Source organism: Orcinus orca, chromosome 13 (assembly GCF_937001465.1).
Source record: "Orcinus orca chromosome 13, mOrcOrc1.1, whole genome shotgun sequence".
In the NCBI taxonomy this organism is placed as follows: domain Eukaryota; kingdom Metazoa; phylum Chordata; class Mammalia; order Artiodactyla; family Delphinidae; genus Orcinus; species Orcinus orca.
Genome location: NC_064571.1, coordinates 57948055 through 57969078, shown reverse-complemented (window position 1 = coordinate 57969078; position 21024 = coordinate 57948055). Strand labels below are relative to the sequence as shown.

Below are 21024 nucleotides of genomic sequence, written 5' to 3'. Positions count from 1 at the left end.
GCTCTTGCCGAAGATGCCGACGTCTACTTTTGGGCTAACTCTTCCAGGCACTCTTCGCTCCTTATTTTAGTTCACTCATCCTCATCATTTCATATTGTTAACCTCTCCCTTACTAAACACTGTCAACCACAGCCCAGGCCCCCCTGGTTTTCCTCCTGCTCTCTCATCACTGGACCTTCCTCTTCCTCTGCCTGTCACTCAAACGTTGATTCCTTAGGCTCACTTCTCTTTTCCCTTCATACCCTCTCCCATCATTTCGGTTACCATCTATATTACCAGCCCACACCACTCTCTCAAGCTCCAGAGCCATGGAACCCACCTTCTACTCAACACCCCCACTTTGTCCCACTGGGACCCAAATTCAACAAGTCCAAGACTGAAGCATCATCCTCCCCCCTCAAACCTTTCCTTGAATATGTATATGACACTTTCATACAACAGCCACCCTTGACTGTTCTCCTTCCTCACATCCACATTAAATTTCTCACCACGTCTACTTCACCTTCTCAAAGTCCTTCAAACTATCTTCATTTCCAGTGACACTGCCTTAGACCACCAGACCACCCCCAACATTTATCAACTGGAAATCTGCAATAGCTTCCTAACTGGCCTCTCTGCCCCTAATTGTGCCCCCTTTCCATTCTTTCAATCTTGATAAGAGTGATTTTCTAAAATGTGAATCTCACCACATCATTTTCAGTCTCAAAACCCTTCAGTAATTTCTCAGTGTCTTTCAGATGAAGCCTAACATTACCATGGCCTCTGATGGGGCCCGACCTATCTCTCCAGCCTAATCTCCTTCTCCCTTCCCTATCTCACACCCTATAGCTACTTCCTCCGAAAAGTAAACTTCTTTCAATTCTCAATGCACCACATTATCTTTTGCCCCTAGGACTTCAAAGAAGAAGAACTCACTGTCTGGAATCTTCATTTTTCAACTCCTCCCTCATCCTTCAGACCTCACATACTACTACTTCCTGACCTCTGTTTGATGGGGCTGAGTCCCCTGCTTTGTTCTCCCAACACCCTGAACTTTCTCTATCATGACACTTAGCACACCTTTTCATAACTGCTCATTTAACTATCTGTTTAAGCTGTAAGTCACTTGAGGATACTGGTCTACCTTGCTTACTTTTATATCCATAGTGCTAGCACAGTGCCTAGAACAGCCAATCAATATAGAACAGAATGTATTAAAGAAGGAGTGAAGTATCAAAAAACTCAAGCCTGTATGGCCACTCTCCTGGGACTGAGCAGTCCCCTCTGCTTCATGTTCTGGCTCATTCAACCTTATGGCGACCCCTGTGCACACCCTCACTCATGTCCCCAAACTCTGCACGTTGTCACCAGTGCTCTCTGTTTACATCATGTCAGCTTTCAGAAAACAGTGCCCATACTGCATGACCTGCTGGACCAGCATCAGGAAGGACCTCTGGATGTCATGATTTCAGAAACCATAAGAAAATTCACTCCCTGTCCCACCACAAAAAATAACAATACTTTCCTTTGGGTAATTTTCAAAATTCCTTTATGTAGGGGTCAAAGCTATTGTTTCTTAACTAGAAGCAAGTCAAAATGCAATTGCCTTTTAAACTTACACTACAGAAATACAAATTACAGGCCCTAAATTCTTTAACCATTGACTAAAATTAAAGTTCTGGGGATCTAAGGTACAACTTGGTGACTATAATTAACAATACTGTATTATATTCTTGAATGCTGCTAAAAGAGTAGTTCTTAAATGTTCTCACCACAAAAAAAAAAAAGGTAATTATGTGAGGTGATGGAGGTGTTAAGTGACCTTATTGTGATAATCATTTTATAATATATACATGTATCAAGTCAACATGTTGTACACCTTAAGCTTACACAATGTTATATGTCTACCATATCTCAGTAAAGCTGGGGAGAAAATAAAAATGAGATATTTTTTAAAAAGCCACAAGTTTTTTGATAAAAGAGCTTTGGGAGATTAAGAAGCTGACATGAGACTTTGAGAATACTCTGTACAGAGCTAACAATTACACCTCGTTACATAGATACGGAAAGAACTGGAAAATATTTACCAGTCAACTCAATTTGAAGCCACTAAGAATACAAACATAAGATAGATTGGAGGGAGAGGATGCTTTTTTGTCAGATTTATACTTTTTCAGTATTTTATCACCATAAAATTCAGTAGTTTGTACACAAAGGTTTCTTGTGGGATTTTGCTATTAACTATAATGGTTAATTATTACACAGCCTCTAACCTTGAGACTATAAAACTCACCGAACTGCCCAGTGTAGGAAATTGCTTTTATCAATCATTGTTTATTTGTTACAGGAAATTGCATTTTGTAATATTTAACCCACAGTGAGTTCACTGAGCTTGCTATAATTAAGTCAACCAGTATAAAAACTAGTCAGATCCTCTTGGGGTTAGAAAGAAAAATCACCTGTCTTTTTTCTAGTACCAATTATCGTACAAGTAAATATAAACAGTGATGATACATAGCAGGAACATTTTAAAACAATACCAAAGTACCTCAACTTTTTCCGCTGCAGCTCTAAAGTATAAATGACTGAAAGCAGTGCCTTCCATGGGATTATAACTGGGGAGGAAAAGAGCTGGACGGCACTAGAGCCCAGTGATCTTTCAAGGGTGAGGGAGAGAGTCCCACATGCAGAGTAAGAGGGAGATGTGGGGTGATTCAGAAGGGGAAGAAGAGGGAACCGAACTGAGTACTATTCTAGAGAGATGCTGGATGATAGTGATTCTGCATTCAGCCTTTGGAGTTCCATTTACCTGGGTTCAAATCCTGGCTCTGCCTGCCACTCACATACTTTATCATCAAACAACTTGCTTAATCTCCCTGAGCCTCTGTTTCCTCAACTGTAAAATAATGATACTAACAGTCAATTCATGGAGGGGTAAGAAGTAAGAAAGAGGCTTATGGTTTTAGTCTCCAATTTGTTAATATGCTGTATCACATTGATTGATTTGCATATATTGAAGAATCCTTGCATTCCTGGGATAAACCCCACTTGATCATGGTGTATGATACTTTTAATGTGCTGTTGGATTCTGTTTGCTAGTATTTTGTTGAGGACTTTTGCATCTATGTTCATCAGTGATAGTGGCCTGTAGTTTTCTTTCTTTGTGACATCTTTGTCTAGTTTTGGTAACAGGGTGATGATGGCCTCATAGAATGAGTTTGGGAGTGTTCCTCCCTCTGCTATATTTCAGAAGAGTTTGAGAAGGATAGGTGTTAGCTCTTCTCTAAATGTTTGATAGAATTCGGCTGTGAAGCCATCTGGTCCTGGGCTTTTGTTTGCTGGAAGATTTTAATCACAGTTTCAATTTCATTGCTTGTGATTGGTCTGTTCATATTTTCTATTTCTTCCTGGTTCAGTCTCAGAAGGTTGTGCATTTCTAAGAATTTGTCTATTTCTTCCAGGTTGTCCATTTTATTGGCATATAGTTGCTTGTAGTAATCTCTCATGAGCCTTTGTATTTCTGCAGCGTCAGTTGTTACTTCTCCTTTTCCATTTCTGATTCTATTGATTTGAGTCTTCACCCTTTTTTTCTTGATGAGTCTGGCTAATGCTTTATGAATTTTGTTTATCTTCTCAAAAAACCAGCTTTTAGTTTTATTGATGTTTGCTATCGTTTCCTTCATTTCTTTTTCATTTATTTCTGATCTGGTCTTTATGATTTCTTTCCTTCTGCTAACTTTGGGGTTTCGTTGTTATTCTTTCTCTAAATGGTGATCACCTCAATAGATGCAGAGAAAGCTTTCAACAAAATTCAACACCCATTTATGATAAAAACCCTCCAGAAAGCAGGCATAGAGGGAACTTTCCTCAACATAATAAAGGCCATATACGACAAGCCAACATGGTCCTCAATAGTAAAAAACTGAAACCATTTCCACTAAGATCAGGGACAAGAAAAGGTTGCCCACTCTCACCACTATTATTCAACATAGTTTGGGAAGTTTTAGCCACAGCAATCAGAGAAGAAAAAGAAATAAAAGGAATCCAAATCTGAAAAGAAGTAAAACTGTCACTGTTCACAGGTGACATGATACTATACATACAGAATCCTAAAGATGCTACCAGAAAACTACTAGAGCTAATCAATGAGTTTGGTAAAGTAGAAGGATACAAAACTAATGCACAGAAATCTCCTGCATTCCTATACACTAATGATGAAAACTCTGAAAGAGAAATTAAGGAAACACTCCCATTTGCCATTGCAACAAAAAGAACCAAATACCTAGGAATAAACCTACCTAAGGAGACAAAAGACCTGTATGCACAAAACTATAAGACACTGATGAAAGAAATTAAAGATGATACAAACAGATGGAGAGATATACCATGTTCTTGGATTGGAAGAATCAATATTGTGAAAATGACTCTACTACCCAAAGCAATCTACAGATTCAATGCAATCCCTATCAAACTACCAATGGCATTTTTCACAGAACTAGAACAAAAAATTGCAGAATTTGTATGGAAACACAAAAGACCCCAAATAGCCAAAGCAATCTTGAGAAAGAAAAATGGAGCTGGAGGAATCAGGCTCCCTGACTTCAGACTATACTACACAGCTACAGTAATCAAGACAGTATGGTAATGGCACAAAAACAGAAATATAGATCAATGGAACAGGATAGAAAGCCCAGAGATCAACCCACGCACATATGGTCACCTTATCTTTGAAAAAGGAGGCAAGAATATACAGTGGAGAAAAGACAGCCTCTTCAATAACTCATGCTGGGAAAACCGGACAGCTACATGTAAAAGAATGATATTAGAACACTTCCTAACACCACACACAAAATTAAACTCAAAATGGATTAAAGACCTAAATGTAAGGCCAGAAACTATCAAACTCTTAGAGGAAAACATAGGAAGAACACTCTATGACATAAGTTACAGCAAGATCCTTTTTGACTCACCTCCTAGAGAAATGGAAATAAAAATAAACAAGTGGGACCTAATGAAACTTCAAAGCTTTTGCACAGCAAAGGAAACCATAAACAAGATGAAAAGACAACCCTCAGAATGGGAGAAAATATTTGCAAATGAAGCAACTGACAAAGGATTAATCTCCAAAATTTACAAGCAGCTCATGCAGCTCAATATCAACAAAACAAACAACCCAATCCAAAAATGGGCAGAAGGCCGAAACAGACATTTTTCCAAAGAAGATATACAGATTGCCAACACACATGAAAGAATGCTCAACATCATTAATCATCAGCGAAATGCAACTCAAAACTACAATGAGATATCATCTCACACCGGTCAGAATTGCCATCATCAAAAAATCTACAAACAATAAATGCTGGAGAGGGTGTGGAGAAAGGGAACCCTCTTGCACTGCTGGTGGGAACGTAAGTGGATACAGCCACTATGGAGAACAGTAGGGAGGTTCCTTAAAAAACTAAAAATAGAACTACCATACGACCCAGCAATCCCACTACTGGGCATATACCCTGAGAAAACCATAATTCAAAAAGAGTCATGTACCAAAATGTTCATTGCAGCTCTATTTACAATAGCCAGGACATGGAAGTAACCTAAGTGTCCATCTACAGATGAATGGATAAGGAAGATGTGGCACATATATACAATGGAACATTACTCAGCCATAAAAAGAAACGAAATTGAGTTATTTGTAGTGAGGTGGATGGACCTAGAGCTTGTCATACAGAGTAAATAAGTCAGAAAGAGAAAAACAAATACCGTATGCTAACACATATATATGGAAACTAAAAAAACAACAACAACAAAATGGTCATGAAGAACCTAGGGGCAAGACGGGAATAAAGACACAGACCTACTAGAGAATGGACTTGAGGATACGGGGAGAGGGTAGGGTAAGCTGGGACAAAGTAAGAGAGAAGCATGGACATATATACACTACCAAACGTAAGGTAGATAGCTAGTGGGAAGAAGCCGCATAGCACAGGGAGATCAGCTCCGCGCTTTGTGACCACCTAGAGGGGTGGGATAGGGAGGGTGCGTGGGAGGGAGACTCAAGAGGGAAGAGATATGGGGATATATGTATATGTATAACTGATTCACTTTGTTATAAAGCAGAAACTAACACACCATTGTAAAGCAATTATATGCCAATAAAGATGTTTAAAAAAAAAAAGAGACGCTTATAAGGTGTTTCGCTCAGTTCTTAGCATGTAATGATGTTGGATAAATGCTAGGTGTTATTTTTGTCTTTATTATTATTTTCGTTCCATTTCACTGCTTCACTTAGGTCTAGCCTTGATGACAAAGATGCCCAGAAGTGTAATTCACTGTGGGCACTTCCACCTGCCCCCTGCCCCAGGGCAGCGTCACAGAGCCTTCAGAGTGGCCTTGCTGCTGGAAAGGTTGTGCAGTGCCTTGTCCTGGCTCATCTTTGTCACTGGAATTCTCATCTCAGGGTTCTGACATGGCAGTTTCCTGGTGACAGCCACATCTTCTGGGTATCCAGTCAAGCATAGTGAAAAGGCCATTCTAAAACATCTCCTATCGTCATGTTGTGGTAAAGTGGAGAGAGCATAAGATCTGGGACCAGACATATCTGAATATCAGTGCTCACCATCTGAGTCTGGTACATCAGCATCTCTCCAGATTCTTCATCTTAGATTGGGTGTACTGCCACCCACCCTCCAGATTCATTGGGAATGGAAACTGCTCGTCACAGCGCCTGGCACAAGGTAGGTGACTCAACAAATGTTAATTATCACTATTATTACACTTGTAATCATTGTGAGAGTTTCTGTTGGATTCTCCTCAGATTCTGAGAAATACTGAAGATTAGGACTAGAATTGAGTTCAAAGATCAGCTACATCCTCTTACATGGAAGCTGAATGCTCCAATCTACCTAAATCTCAAAGGCTCCAAGCCTTTATCGTTCTGTTGACAGGAAGTCTTACCTTTCGCAGGTTGCCCTTCTCCAAGTTTTCCTTGTAATTCTCAGGATGCATATATGTAATCATGACTTAGATCTGTGGTCATGGCCTCTGCCATGGTTCCCCCTCTGTGATGGTCCCATGGACTTGAACGTTGGCCCTGCACCTTGGAAGAACAAACCCTTCTTCCAAAGTGAGAAGGGTACTATCCCTTCTGTGTCACATCTGTCTGTGGGAGGAAAGGTCCCCAGCAAGTGTTTACTGATGTGGCACTTTAAATTCACAAACAAAAGCCCTCTGTTGTAGGATGGCTGGGTCTAGACAAACTCATGACCCTGCTGTCACACTGTCCCCAGACACTTATATCTCATTTGAAAATCAGGATCTCCTTGCCCAACCCCTTCTTCCTTCTCTTGAGTTCTCTCTCAATGGCTTCCCTCATTCCCCTAGAATAGGACTTCAGTCAGACACATGTGCACACACACCAATCGATCAGACATGTCTATAAATGTTGGAATCCCAGCTATGGACAGCAATGAAGTCTTTTTATCCTAGGCCCTTTGCAAATAAGTGTTTGCAAACAGTTACATGGCGTCAGCAAAGTCTCCTAACTCCATTCCCCAAGAGTCCCAGCTTAGCCCCGCCAAGACTCACGCTAACACAACAGGTGAGGAAAACCCAAGGTTAAATGATTGAGCTGGGACACATCAGCAGCTGGTGGCAGAGTGGGAACTAGAACCCCAGTCCAGGGCTCGGTCTCCCCCCACCCACACTGCCCCCTTTCAGTGCACAAGCTCCCTCCCCTATGCTGATGCCTTTGATTTAGCCAGATGGTTGACACATTTTTTCCCTCTTTGCCAAAAGGATGATTTGCTTTCCAAAAATCTCAAATTAAGCAGCTCATGACTGCTTCTTAAGATAAAGAGAATTGAACTCTAACAAAGCACTGTAGAAAGCAACTTGACAGGACCATGTTTCTTCTGTTTCCTATCTCTTGAGGCCAGATGCCTGCTCTCTCCTGTCCACTCACAGCAGATTTGTGACTGGGTTTGAATTCTTCAACACTGTCTCCTGGAAAAGGCCCCAGAGCCACTGGTGTGCCTGCAAGAAGGAAGAAACACTTGGCCAAAACCAACCCAGTGATGGCAGGCCCTAAGGCATTTTCAAGTCCTGAACTCAGCTTTGGGTGCTAAAAAACATGTCGGCAATTGCTGAGTTTCAGAAGCAAAAGGGAACTAAGACTTGAGGCTCTTCCTACTTAGGGGGAAAAAAAAAAGGCAGTCCAAGGCTTCAGACCCACTGTGCTGACCACAGTGCCACCTTACCTTTGAATCATCTAGTTATGGATTGCTAGCAGGACATTGGAGGGTAGTTTAGGGCGAGAAGTTTTTGACTAACATTTATCCAGAAATTTTATTTTCCATGTGTTAAAGCATTTTGCAGAAATCTTCCATTCCTCCCATGTAACTTAAATCAGTCCTTAGGAACACAAATAGAGACAAGCACAAATTCATCTGACCACGTTTTAGAGGCGTCAACTCAGAGTTGACCATGCCAATTCACAATGCTGGAGAATATCTAACAGATTACACTCTTGGCTTCTCAAGGAAACACGGAAGTCATTCACTCTCGGTTGTTAAGCTCTTTCACTCCTCTGCGATTCTTTTACAGCTGAGGATCCTTGCTCCCAAACCTTCTCTTAGCGCCCTGTCATACTTAAAAACACCAATCCATATACAAAATCGGGGTGGGGGGGCGCTTCCCTGGTGGCGCCGTGGTTCAGAATCTGCCTGCCAATGCAGGGAACACGGGTTCGAGTCCTGGTCTGGGAAGATCCCACATGCCTCAGAGCAACTAAGCCCGTGCGTCACAGCTACTGAGCCTGCGCGCTAGAGCCCGCAAGCCACAACTACTGAGTCCGCGTGCCACAACTAGTGAAGCCCACGTGCCCTAGAGCCTATGCTCCGCAACAAGAGAAGCCACTGCAAAGGGAAGCCTGCGCACTGCAACGAAGAGTAGCCCCACTCGCCGCAACTAGAGAAAGCCTGCGCACAGCAACGAAGACCCAACGCAGCCAAAAATATATAATAATTTTTTTTTAATAAAATGGGGGAATCTGAGTACTGGTTTTCTCAGGCTGCTATAACAACGTACCTCAGATTGGGTGGCTTGAAAACAACAGAAATTTATTTCTCACAGTTCTGGAGGCTGGAAGCCCAAGACCAAGGTATGGGCACAGGTTTGGTTTCTTCTGAGTCCTCTCTTCTTGACTTGCAGGTGGCTGCCCTCTTGCTGTGTCCTCACATGGCTGTCCCTCTGTGCACATGCCCTGTGGTCTCTCTGTGTGTCCCAATCTCCCGTTCTTACAAGGACACCAGTCAGACTGGATTAGGATCCACTCTAACAGCCTCATTTTAACTTAATCACCTCTTAAGACACTATCTCCAAATAGTCACATTGTGAAATACCTGGTATCAGAGCCTCAACATATGTATTTGGCAGGGGGGGGAGTGGGGGGGAACACAATTCAGCCCATAACAGCCTGTCTTTATGGAAAGTTTCCAAATTCTATGAAAGAATAAAGAAACCCATCCCATACGTAACAGCCTTGTGGTTTGGGGGGTTGTGTAGAAAGACACGGTTAGATCTAACATGTGGTTTAATTTTAGGGACTGCATGATTCTTGTTCCCCCAAAATACTTCACATGCCTTCAGATTCCCTTATTAGAGCTTCATATTTTTTTACTTATATCAAACAGAGTCTTTCTTCTGTTAAAATGCAAACAGCCCTAGAATGAGCCTCATCTGTCACTGAGACTTCAGTATAACCATCACTTCCTTCCTAAGAGCAGTTTCTGATGAAGGACAGATGACTGGGCACCTATAGGGCTAGGGAGAAAGTGAAGGGAGGATCACGGAGGGAGGCAAAAGGAACAGAAACATGAGAAGACAGACCTCATTGGCTTCACTGTTTGGCCTAGATAGCAGCAGAGATTGAAAACTGATGCTCCAGTCCATAGGGCTAGCACTGTTGCAAGGAAGCAGCCGCTCAGAGACTAAATTCTCTAGCACGCTCCCCCTTGCCTCTGTGGGGCCATGTGAATGGATTGTGAGCTCTGAGGCACTACAGTTCACAGCCTGGCCTATAAAAATATTCTACACATTTTCTATCCTCTCTCTTTTCCATCTACCAACTGAAAGCAAAGGATTCTGAAGCCCTAAGAAACAGCAGAACCACAAAATGGAAAGAGCCTGGGTTCCTGAATCTACACGAAACACCTGTACTGAACTGTGCTCATGGGAGTAACTCCTGTTGGTTCAACCACTGAGATTTCAGGGATTCTCCTTTAGAGCAACTGGCAATTCCTTAATTAAGAAGTTAACACAGTCAATGCATGGCTGACTTTGGCAAGAAATTAATAATCCCTTCAAAAGTGGGTGGTTCGTGCTAGTTCATGCCAAGAGTAAATACAGATAATAAGAAGGGTATTATGCATAGAAGGTACTCAATAAATACGTATTCAATGAATAAATGTTCCCAAAGGGACACTCTGCCTGATAAGGCAATTCAAACTGAGATAGCAGAGGGTGAACACAGATATAAAATGTCAACCCTACCCCCTCCCGCCAAACTGAAAGAAGTGTCTCTTTGTGTTCACGTGTATGAACGATTCAGCTTCTTTTCTGAACAGTGAGAATAGGCAGAAATACGAACATATCTCATATATCTGGGGATGACATATAATCAAAAAGTAAAGTCATCTATGTAAGCCCTACATCTAAAATTTAAAGAATTAAAAAAAGAGAAAATCATCTGTCTTGCAATGTTGAAATAAAACCCATCTGTTTAATTGAAAATAATAATGTAAAACTGACTTTTGTTTAGTCACAAGCAGAGAGCCTCGTTTACCTAGCTATATTAAGGGTGCCTTAACATGGTAGACACATAAGCATTGGTTCAATGACGGCTTTAACAATTGAGCACCTGTGGAGTGCAAAGTGCTGTGGAGATGAGTGGAGCCTCTCCCAGAGGCTTGCAGGCCAGTAAGAGAGAACCACATGGTTCAAGAATGCACTCGAACCCAAGGGAGAATGAAATACATGCTAAATAGATGTATAAAAAGCATGCTATGGGAATAAGGACAGTTGATTCTGATGGGTAGGAAGAGAAGGTAGGGTGATAAAGAGCAGGTGGAATTTAGGCTGAGCCCTAAAGTAGAAGAATGGCTGAAGGAATGTCATGGCCAAGGTGATGGAGAAATGGCAGCACCTAGCTGGCTGAGAAGGCTGGGCACATACAAAGCACTTTAGGTGATGACCTTGTTAAAGAAGGGAGGGGCGCATATCAGGGTCTGATTGTGACTAGGGAGCAAAATCTTAGCCTCAAAATAAGTGGATTTCCTTTCTTTTCCTTCTCCCTCCAAATTTTGAAAAGCACTTACTTCCTTTAAACGATATAAAACGGCATTTTATTAAGTTGCTTTAATCTGTGTAAGATGACTACCATGCCCAAACTACTTTAATGCTACAGAAGTTAAAATAATGTGAAGAAAATAGGTTATAGAATAAAGCATGGGTATATTTTAGTTCTATCTTCTTAAATTATATTAATTTCTGGATAACAAAACCTCATTTTGTTTCAGTTCTTATCATTAGAAGAAACGCTCTTAAGTCCGTATTAGCAATCCAGGTGCCTGTCCTGGTAACTGTGCTTCAGAAAAGGACTTGAATTCAGACTATAGAGTATTTATACGATTGAGTCTAAAGACAGGGTCTTCTAAGAGCTCCTCAAATGTCAACACAATTTAGTTGGTAGTTCATGATCATTCAAATCATTTTGAAGGGGTACAGAATTAGGAAGAGATGGGCAGACCAAAGTCCTAGCTTAAACCAAGGCTGAGAAAAATGCCAAAGTCTTTCTTCCATTCATTTAGCAAATATCAGTTAATCATTGTAAATTGCTTAATTAGCAATTATTTACTTTGTACAGTACAATTTTTACTGTTCTAGGCTCCAGGAATGTATAAGTAAAAAAGATTGTCAAGGTCTTTGCTCTCATGGAGATTATTTTCTGTTGGGGAAGAAAGCTCACACACAACAAGACATGGTGGAGGAGTAATATTTTGAGACCTTTACTGAGGTTTCTCATTGCCACAGCCAACCCCATCTCACCCCACACTTCACTTCCTCATGCCCTTTAAGAAGCAGTGGTCCCTTTCTATTGGCACTGTTCTCAGTGGCTTTGAGTGTGTACGTAGATTTTTTTATCCATAGAAGAGACAATAGCATTGAAAATCAAGGTGTTTGAAGATGAAACACTTTGCTTTATTTTGCCTTGTTCTGTTTCGTTTCAAAAAGCTTGGCTTCGAACATCAAGAAGACAAAGCCTGGAAGAAGAGGGCACACAGTTTACCCATAAACGCAGTTTGGAAGGAGAAGAGTTGAGATGTCTTCTCACCACTCAGAGAGGAGATCAAAGATCTTTTTGAGTTGAGGGAAAGAGCTTCAAAATTAGTAGATAAAAGCAAGAGAGAAAATGGTTGGTGATGGTCACTAAGATAGGGCCCCTTCTTCCCTCTCAGAAAAGAAATTTCAGTTGGGCGTTGATAGAGCCCCCTACATAGGTTCAGGAATGAGAGCAGAGAATTTCTCAAAAGCTCACAAAATATCTCACACAGCAGGGACTGTTCCCAGCAGAGCAGAATGGAGGCTGGCATATTCAGGCAGAAAGAAAACCCAATAGAACTGTCCTCCAACCATGATCTCCCCCTGCCCCACGAGGCTCCTTCAGCACAGAATGGTACAGGAGAGCATCAAAAGGTTTTCCGTAATCCCAGTAAGGGTAGAGTTGTCTAAGAGAGCACCAGTGGACCAGAAGAGGCAACTTGCCTTGGACAAAAAGGATGCTGGATGACCAGCATGGACTGACTAGATGACAGAGTAGCATGACAACCTCAGTGACTGATGGCAGCAGAGACAGAAGTCTCCAACCACTCAGAAGAGATCAGAGTGGACATGAAGTAGATCAGACACCCCTTTCCCAGTCTCCACTCCCATAATCTACCACCCTACAGGGGACTGTGCCATGCACAAGAAACCAACCTTATTGTGTCAAGCCACTAAAATTTAAGGCTGTCTGTGACAGTAGTTAGCTTACTAAAATTATTACTAAAAACAAGTAAATTACCACTTCTTTTGCTTGTTTGAATACGTGACATATAAAATTTGTACCCAGTACATGATAAATACTACGAAAATGAAGCCAGGAGACAAGAGAGATAGTGACTGAAGGAGAAATAAGTGAATGATTTCTCTGTCATGAATAAATGTTCTCTCTGTGAAAATAACACTGGAGCTTAAGCCTGGATATTGAGAAGGAGGCAGCCATGTGAAGTTCTTGAATATGAACGTTCCAGGAAGAAGAAATAAGTGCAAAAGCTTTGAGGTAGGGATAAACTTGCTTTATTTAAGGAATTGAAAGAAGGCGACGTGGCTGGAGCAGAGAAAGCAAGAGAGAGTAGAAAGAGGTGAGTTAGGGAGATGGACATGATGGTATAATGTAGGGTCATAATGTCAATGGAAAGAAAGAAGTCTGAATTTTATACTAAATTCAATGAGAAGTCATTGGTGAGTATTAAGAAGGGAGGTGATATGATTCCATTTATCATTTATTTTGGCTGCTGTTTGGAGAAAGGATTAGAGTAGAACAAAAATGGAAGCTGAGAGACTAGTTAAAAGACCATTAAAAGTCTAGGGCTTCCCTGGTGGCACAGTTGTCAAGAATCCACCTGCCTAATGCAGGGGACACGGGTTTGCTCCCCGGTCCGGGAAGATCCCACATGCCGTGGAGCAACTAAGCCATGTGCCACAACTACTGAGCCTGCACTCTAGAGCCCGTGAGCCACAACTACTGAGCCCGTGTGCCACAACTACTGAAGCCCACACGTCTAGAACCCGTGCTCTGCAATAAGAGAAGCCACCGCAATGAGAAGCCCACGCACCACAACAAAGAGTAGCCCCCACTTGCCACAACTAGAGAAAGCCTGCACACAGCAATGAAGACCCAACGCAGCCAAAAATAATTAATTTTTTTTTAAGTCCAGATGAGAGATGTTGATTGTTTAACCTGAACGTGATAGTTATAGAAATGGAAAGAAGTGAATATACTGGAGACGTATCTTGGAGATAGAACTGATTAACTGGATGGGACAAGTGAGGAAAAGAATGGAACCACCCCCAGGTTTTTATCTTAAAAAGTAGGAAAAGGTGATGCCATTTTCCAAGAAGAGCCCGGGAGAAGAACAGTATAGGGAGAGGGAAAAGATGAGAATAAAGCGTTCTGCTTGGGCCCATGACATTTAAAATGCCTATCAGACCTCCAAGTCAGGGAGGCAGTCTGACATCAAGTAGGCAGTTTTATTTTTGAGCCTGCAGCTCAAGGAAAGGTCAAGACTGGAGACTAACATTTGGAAGTCATCTGCATATAGATGGTATTAACATAATGGGACTAAATGAAATCCACCAGGAAGACAGGGTAGCTAGAGAAGAGGACCCAGGAAAGAGCCTGGAGGTCAAGCAAAGAAGGCGGAGCCAGAGAAGAGATTAAAAGGGAGCATCCAGGGAGACTGGAGGGAGGGAATCAGACATGAGAAGCTGGTGTCACAGAAGCCAAGAAAAGAAACTATCTGGGTTATCTTTACTCTGAAATTAGCACAGATAGTTCAGAAGGTTTGCTGAGTTGCTAAGAGCCTTGAGTCAATCATTTCTGTCTCATTATTCCTCACAGAAAGAAAAAGGTCAGGATCATGGACACAAACTGCCCCCCAAATGCATACCCTTAGTCTCCTGAAGCATACTAATAGCTCCACTCCCTCCTCTCTACCACGGGAGTGGCTCAAGTTTTATTGACACTGACTCAAGAGAGTCTTCTCCTAGTCAAAAAACAACAGCTTTCAGGACACATCATTCAAATCAGCTATACCTTTGAGAGAATGACTTTCTCTTTACATATATTATGTATATTAGAATATTAAGCCACAGACTACCATCAGACAGGCCACAGATGATGAATGTGGGATGGCTTGCTTACTATTAAAGGTTGCCTTTGGGAATGTATTTTAAGTGAAATTTTGTTAATAGCCATCACCTTGTCTATGGAAATAGTCTGACCTGCTGCAAATATTAGCTAACTCAACACTCCATAACCACTGACTTGTCTACTTGTAAACCCATCAAGGATAAGAACACTTAAAGATCAAATGATATATAGAAAAAAAAACTCCTTAATCACCCAACAACCTCATTTCCCACATTAACCATGGCCTATAATAAGACAGTATTTTAGTAATGTAAAGTTTCCAGATTAGCCAAGATGAGATCTATCCAATTCTGTACCAACTTTAATGGACCTCCATCACAACACTTGAGAGTACTTCAAGTTATGACTTGAAATGCCAGAGTTGGATGCCTTCAGGGATTGATCGTATGCTTGTTTTTATTGATGTTGTCATAGCTGAAGTGATAGAGATAGTTGTTAGGTACTTGAATAACCAGGAGGAACTTAAATAAAATTCTCTAGTCACCCACACAAATTTTAAGAGGTCTATCAAAGTACATAAATTGTACATAAAAGTACAAATTTTCATTAATCCAGAATATTTCCATCCTCAAATGGAGACCATGTTAATTTCCCCACCCACTAAAATATATGTCCACAATCCTCCTCACAATTTTGCATACAAACTCAGGAAGGTCTCAGATCCTCTGAAGACTACCTGTACCCCAACTGCCCCAAAGTTCCCAAGTTAAGCACCCTGGACTTACAATATTTTCTACTACAGGGTGTACCAGGTACCCCTTCTCCTTATTTGCTACCAGGAACCAGAACTTTTCGTTTCCCAAAGTGCAGTCTTTAGAGACCTGGGCTTTTTAATTCTCTAGGAAAATGGGCAAGCCCCATAGAGCAGGGGTCCCCAACCCCCAGGCCACGGGCCAGTACTGGTCCACGGCCTGTTAGGAACCAGGTCACACAGCAGGAGGTGAGCAGCGGTCAAGCGAGTAAAGCTTCGTCTGCCGCTCCCCGTCGCTCCCCGTCGCTCGCATTACCGCCTGAACCACCCCCGCCCCCGGTCCGTGGGAACACTGTCTCCCACGAAACTGGTCCCTGGTACCAAAAAGGTTGGGGACCGCTGCCATAGAGAATTGAAGTTCATTTCCCACTGTGTACGGGGCTGGAGATGCTGGGAGCTGTCCTGCGTCCTGAAAATCTTGAGCTAGCATCACCGCTGTCCAAGGTCTCAAATGTCTTAGAGAGTGCTTCACAAAGTATGGTCTACAGCATACCTGTATCAAAATCAACTGGGTATGCATAATAAAATCCAACTTCCTAGCCCATCCTACAATCACTGAGTCAGAATCTTTATGGGTAGGCCTCACAAATCTGCATTTTGACAAGTTTCTCAGGAGCTGCTTATGTCTGACACTAAGATATGTCTCCCAATTTTTAGTACCACTTTGTTAGGACCAGGGACCATTTATTCCCACCTGAACTCACTGATCACTGTGAATACATCAAAAACTTGCAATATTATCTTATTAACAGTCATGATGAGTTATTATATTCCTGAAAAGGGCATTAACCAAATTTCTTCCAGATGGTACATGTCACAATTTGTCACCAAATACAAAAATCTAACCCCATCAAGGAGTCTCAGGAAAGGCAAACCCTTTTTTGAAATTAACTTCCTTGATCTTTTAGCAAGTCTTTCCTGTCTGTCCAATATAGCAACAAAATAACTGTAATTACGCCATTATTTACTGATCACTCACTCTGTGCCATCCATCAAGTCTGTAATAATGATTAACAGTAGTCAAAAAAAACCAAAACATATTGAGTGTTTACTACATGCTCAGCACTGCTCAAAGTTCCTCTCATGATTGTCTCATTTAATCCTTATATAATATATATACCCATGACCCCCAAAACAGCAGGAAAAAAATGTACCCTGTATTACTTGAAGTGTTGGTGCCCACTTATAGGCCTTGTCAGATAAATATATGATGCTAAAGCTAATGCTTTGATATTGTTCTTTAAAATATGTGAAAATGGGGGAGAATAAAAATGCCCTTTATTGATTGCTTTAGCAATTCCTGGCATTTTAGCATGTTTTCTTCATTAAAACATCACAACTATTTATGAGTAGGTTTTATTATCCCCATTCTGATAAGCTTATTGAGGAACTGACATACAATAAACTGCACTTAGTTAAAGTATACAATGTAATAGGTTTTGATATATGTATACACCTGTGAAACCACCATCTCCATAAGCTTCCTTGTGCCCTTTGTAATCCTCCCTCCACCCGTTTCCAGTTCACTGTCCCCAGACAACCACTGGGCTGCTTTCTGATGCTATAGACTAGTGTGCATTTTCTAGAATTTTATATAAATAAGACCAGACGGTGTATACTCTTTATCTGCCATCTTACACTCAGCATGATTACCTTGAGATTCATCCATGTTACTCCATTTGTCAATACTTCATTCCTTTTTGCTGCTAGTAGTATTCCAATTATCTCTCACTGTATAAATAAGAAAACTATGAAAATAAGCAACTCCTCTGAGATCACACAGTAAAGGACTAGATTCAAATGTAATTTTGTGCCCAACACAAAAGCCCCAGATTTTTCCTCTATTTTATTTTTAACTGAGAAATAGCTCTACATACATCTTCAGAATGGGAGAGATATAGCACCCCAGAGTGAGCAGAATAGGATGACTGGAGAGGATGTCAACTGTCCTACCCACCCACCCCCATCACACCTGCTCCCAGCAGTACCACCACAAACTTTGGGCTTCCCATTACTAAGCCATTCACCCCAAGAAGACCTCCAGGGTCCTGGGGCTGCCAAGGTACATGGAGGTCACCATGCACAGGGCCTAAGCTCTAACTAGAGCCCCATCTTATAGGCCAAAAGGGAAGGGAGTATCTGGGGCAGATGATGGGAGCTGGTCAGATTTACAGTAGGGGAGGGAGGCATCCAAGGAATTATGACAACCTCATTAAACTGGGTCACTTATGTGACTTCCCCTGCTAGATAGATTTTTTTAATAGAGACAAAAGAGGAGATAACAAGTGGAAATTGGAAAAGGAAAAGTGGACTACCCTTGCCAAAGTCCCAACTGCTCATTGGGTGATCTCGGGTACCCATGATTCTTGGTATATAAAAACTTAATAGACTGTGTTTTCCCATAATCCTCAACATATTTTTGAAGATGAATTAATAACAATAATAGCAACAACAATTACTAGTATTTATAGATTGCTTGTTATGTGCCAGGCACCAATCAAGAGAATACATTTTTATCTTACTAACTACGAAACTCATCCTCAGAAAATATAAGTGCCTCGTCCAAAGTCACAGCCAGAGAGATTAAGTTGTATCCAGAGTTCAAATCTCGGAGTTTGAGTCCAGTGCTCTTCCCATGACTCACAAGGATTCCAGGCTGCCCTGCACCCAACCACCACCACACACTTCACCATCCCTGGTCCCAAGCACAGGCTCACCCTAGAGCATATGTTGACTTAGGTCCTTCAGACCCCTGACACCTTATCTTACGCCATCAGCACATGTCATTCTGTGGTCCCTGCCCTCAAAATACTGTTCAACACTAGGGTCAACGTAAAAGATAGTCCAATAAACAAATCCTGCACCCAGGAGTTAATGATTATAATGTTAAGCTCTTCTCAGGTATCAACTGGGGCTTAAGAAGACAGTGCCTAAAATAGTGAGGGAAATGATGGGCAGGACAGGGGTGTACAGATTTTCCAAGTCTGGTCTTCAAACATTTGAATGTCATAGATTTATAGACTCTTAATTCCAGGCAAAGTAAACTACTATTCCTCTTTCGGAGGGGCCAACTCGGGCTGAAGTGACCTTTTGCCTGGGGGAGGAAGAATGGAAACAGTAATCATAACAGTTAAATGATAATAATAATAGAAGCCAACATTTACCGACTACTATATATTGGGTATTTTTTCCAGTATTATCTCAATTAATCCACAATTTCATTAAGCAGGTGCCGCTGTTAGTCCCATTTACAGATGTGGAAACTGAGAGAGACACAGACAGAGATAGAGACAGAGAAAGAGAGTAATCTGGGAAATAATGGCTGGTCTTTCAAACTCCACATAACTCTTTCACAGATCTCCACCAGCTATTATGCACCTATTATGTGCCTGGCACTGTGGGAACCTTAAGCATATTAATTGAAACTTCACAGCAATCCCCTGAGGTAGGTATTATTATTATACCTATTTTATAGATGACACCCAGGCAAGAAAGAAAGGAAACTGACTAAAGTGTAACGCTGAAGCCGAGCACAGACAGTCAGCCCTGAGAGTCCACACTCTCACCCAGCATAGCTGGTTATCTGTTCGAGTCTAGGTCTTTCTCTTTCTAGGTCAAAAAGCTTTGGCTGTGGGAGCCAAGCAAGCCAAGCGCGGACTTCGGGTGGCAATAGCGCCAGAAAACCACCTGGGAGCGCTGTCCTCCCTGGACTGGAGAGAACGCCGGGAAGCCGGGCTCCTGTCTAGCCCGCCCCATCCCACAGCAGCCAATCAGAAGCTCCGCTGACGGAGCAGCGCTCACCGCGGGAACAGCTGTGGAGAACGACTGGATAATTTTCTTAAGAGACAGCTGGTTTCCAAAGATGTAAAGTGACGCACACCTGGCGGGAAGTCTCCACAGGAGTCTGTAGCGGGAATAGAAGGCTCCAGACATTTTAACCCGAAAAACTCTCTACGAGAAGCGTCTCTGCCCGGCCCTCCCACGGCGGAGAAGGCGGCAACCAATCCTGATAGCCCCCTTACATGTTTATCCTATCCACCAATCATCGCTCTACGTTCCAAGACGGTCCCTTACCATTTCAGCCTATCAGGAGCGCAGTTTGCCCCTTGCCGATCACGTGGTCCAAGGTGAGGCGGGGCTGCTTGTGGCAGGAGCCTGGAGCAGAAGCTGAGCCCCGCCCCCGCCCCCGCCCCCGCCGGGATGTGCTGTTCTCTGGGGTGGGAATCTGCAGGAGAATAGCCTCAGACAGCGGGTGCCACGTTTCTTTGCCGGCGCTGCAGTAGGCACCCGACTCGGTTCTGACCCAGGACTTTAGATTGGGGGCCTCACTGATTCAGTCCCAGGGCCTTCCACGTGCAGTCACCCCTGCTCTAATCTCGCTCACTTCCACCTTCCAGGATCCCACACAAAATGTCACATCTTCTCCTTGCAGGGATTGGTCCTGTCTGAGCGCCTTTAGAACTTTGTAAATATAACATTGCAGCATTTACTGCACTGTTTTATTATTTATTACTCCCATATGGATCTGAGGGTGGAGACCAGATTTCAAACATCTTTGCATTGGGCAAGTTATTTAAACCCTCTGTGCAGCACTTTTCTCAACTGTTAAACTGGGGTAATAGTACCTCCTACCTAAAGTGTGTGCATTAAATTAATACTTGTAAAGCACTTAGAAGAGTGTCTTGCACACAGCAAATGCTCAGAAAATGTTAGCTCCTGTTATTCCTTTGCCTGGCACAAGCCTGTAAGTACTCAGTAGTGTTTAGAATCAGTTTCACATACTCATTCTTGGAGGTTTAAATCTTGGCTTCCTCAAAACTGCTGCAAGAAGCGTATGGTAAAAACATACATATGTATAAGGTATTTCAACATGTTATCACAACTGACAACAGCACTCTGAAGCTCCGACTGCAACTTGCTAGCTGAATGACTGTGGAAATTACCTTAAAATTCTTTAGTTCCTCAGGTGACGTGGGGATGATAATAATACCTGCTTCATAGGGTTGTAGTGCATGCAAGCAATGCGTGAGAAGTGCTGAGAACAGTGTCTGTCCTATAACAAGCTCTCAGTTTTCTCCTTTCTTCCTTATTCCAAATTCAGTTTGGTAGCAAGGGCAAGAATGGAATGGCACAGTATAGTTTCATATCCTCTACCTTGCACTTGTCTCCCACTTTAACTTTTGCAAAGCACATTCGTATATTATCTCATTTAACACTCATAGCAACCCTGTGAGACTCAGGGCACTTACTGGTTTGTGGGAATCCC

At 42.1% G+C, this 21024-nt stretch overlaps 1 long non-coding RNA gene across 1 annotated transcript in view; it reads right to left on the bottom strand.

Annotated features, from left to right (window-relative positions):
• The window catches only part of LOC117199480 (uncharacterized), a 137285-nt gene extending 117473 nt beyond the window's left edge, over nucleotides 1-19812 (bottom strand). Inside the window, exon 1 of the long non-coding RNA XR_007470886.1 lies at nucleotides 19560-19812. This is a non-coding gene — a long non-coding RNA (uncharacterized LOC117199480). The remainder of the gene's footprint in view (nucleotides 1-19559) is intronic.
• Between the last annotated feature and the right edge of the window lie 1212 nt (nucleotides 19813-21024).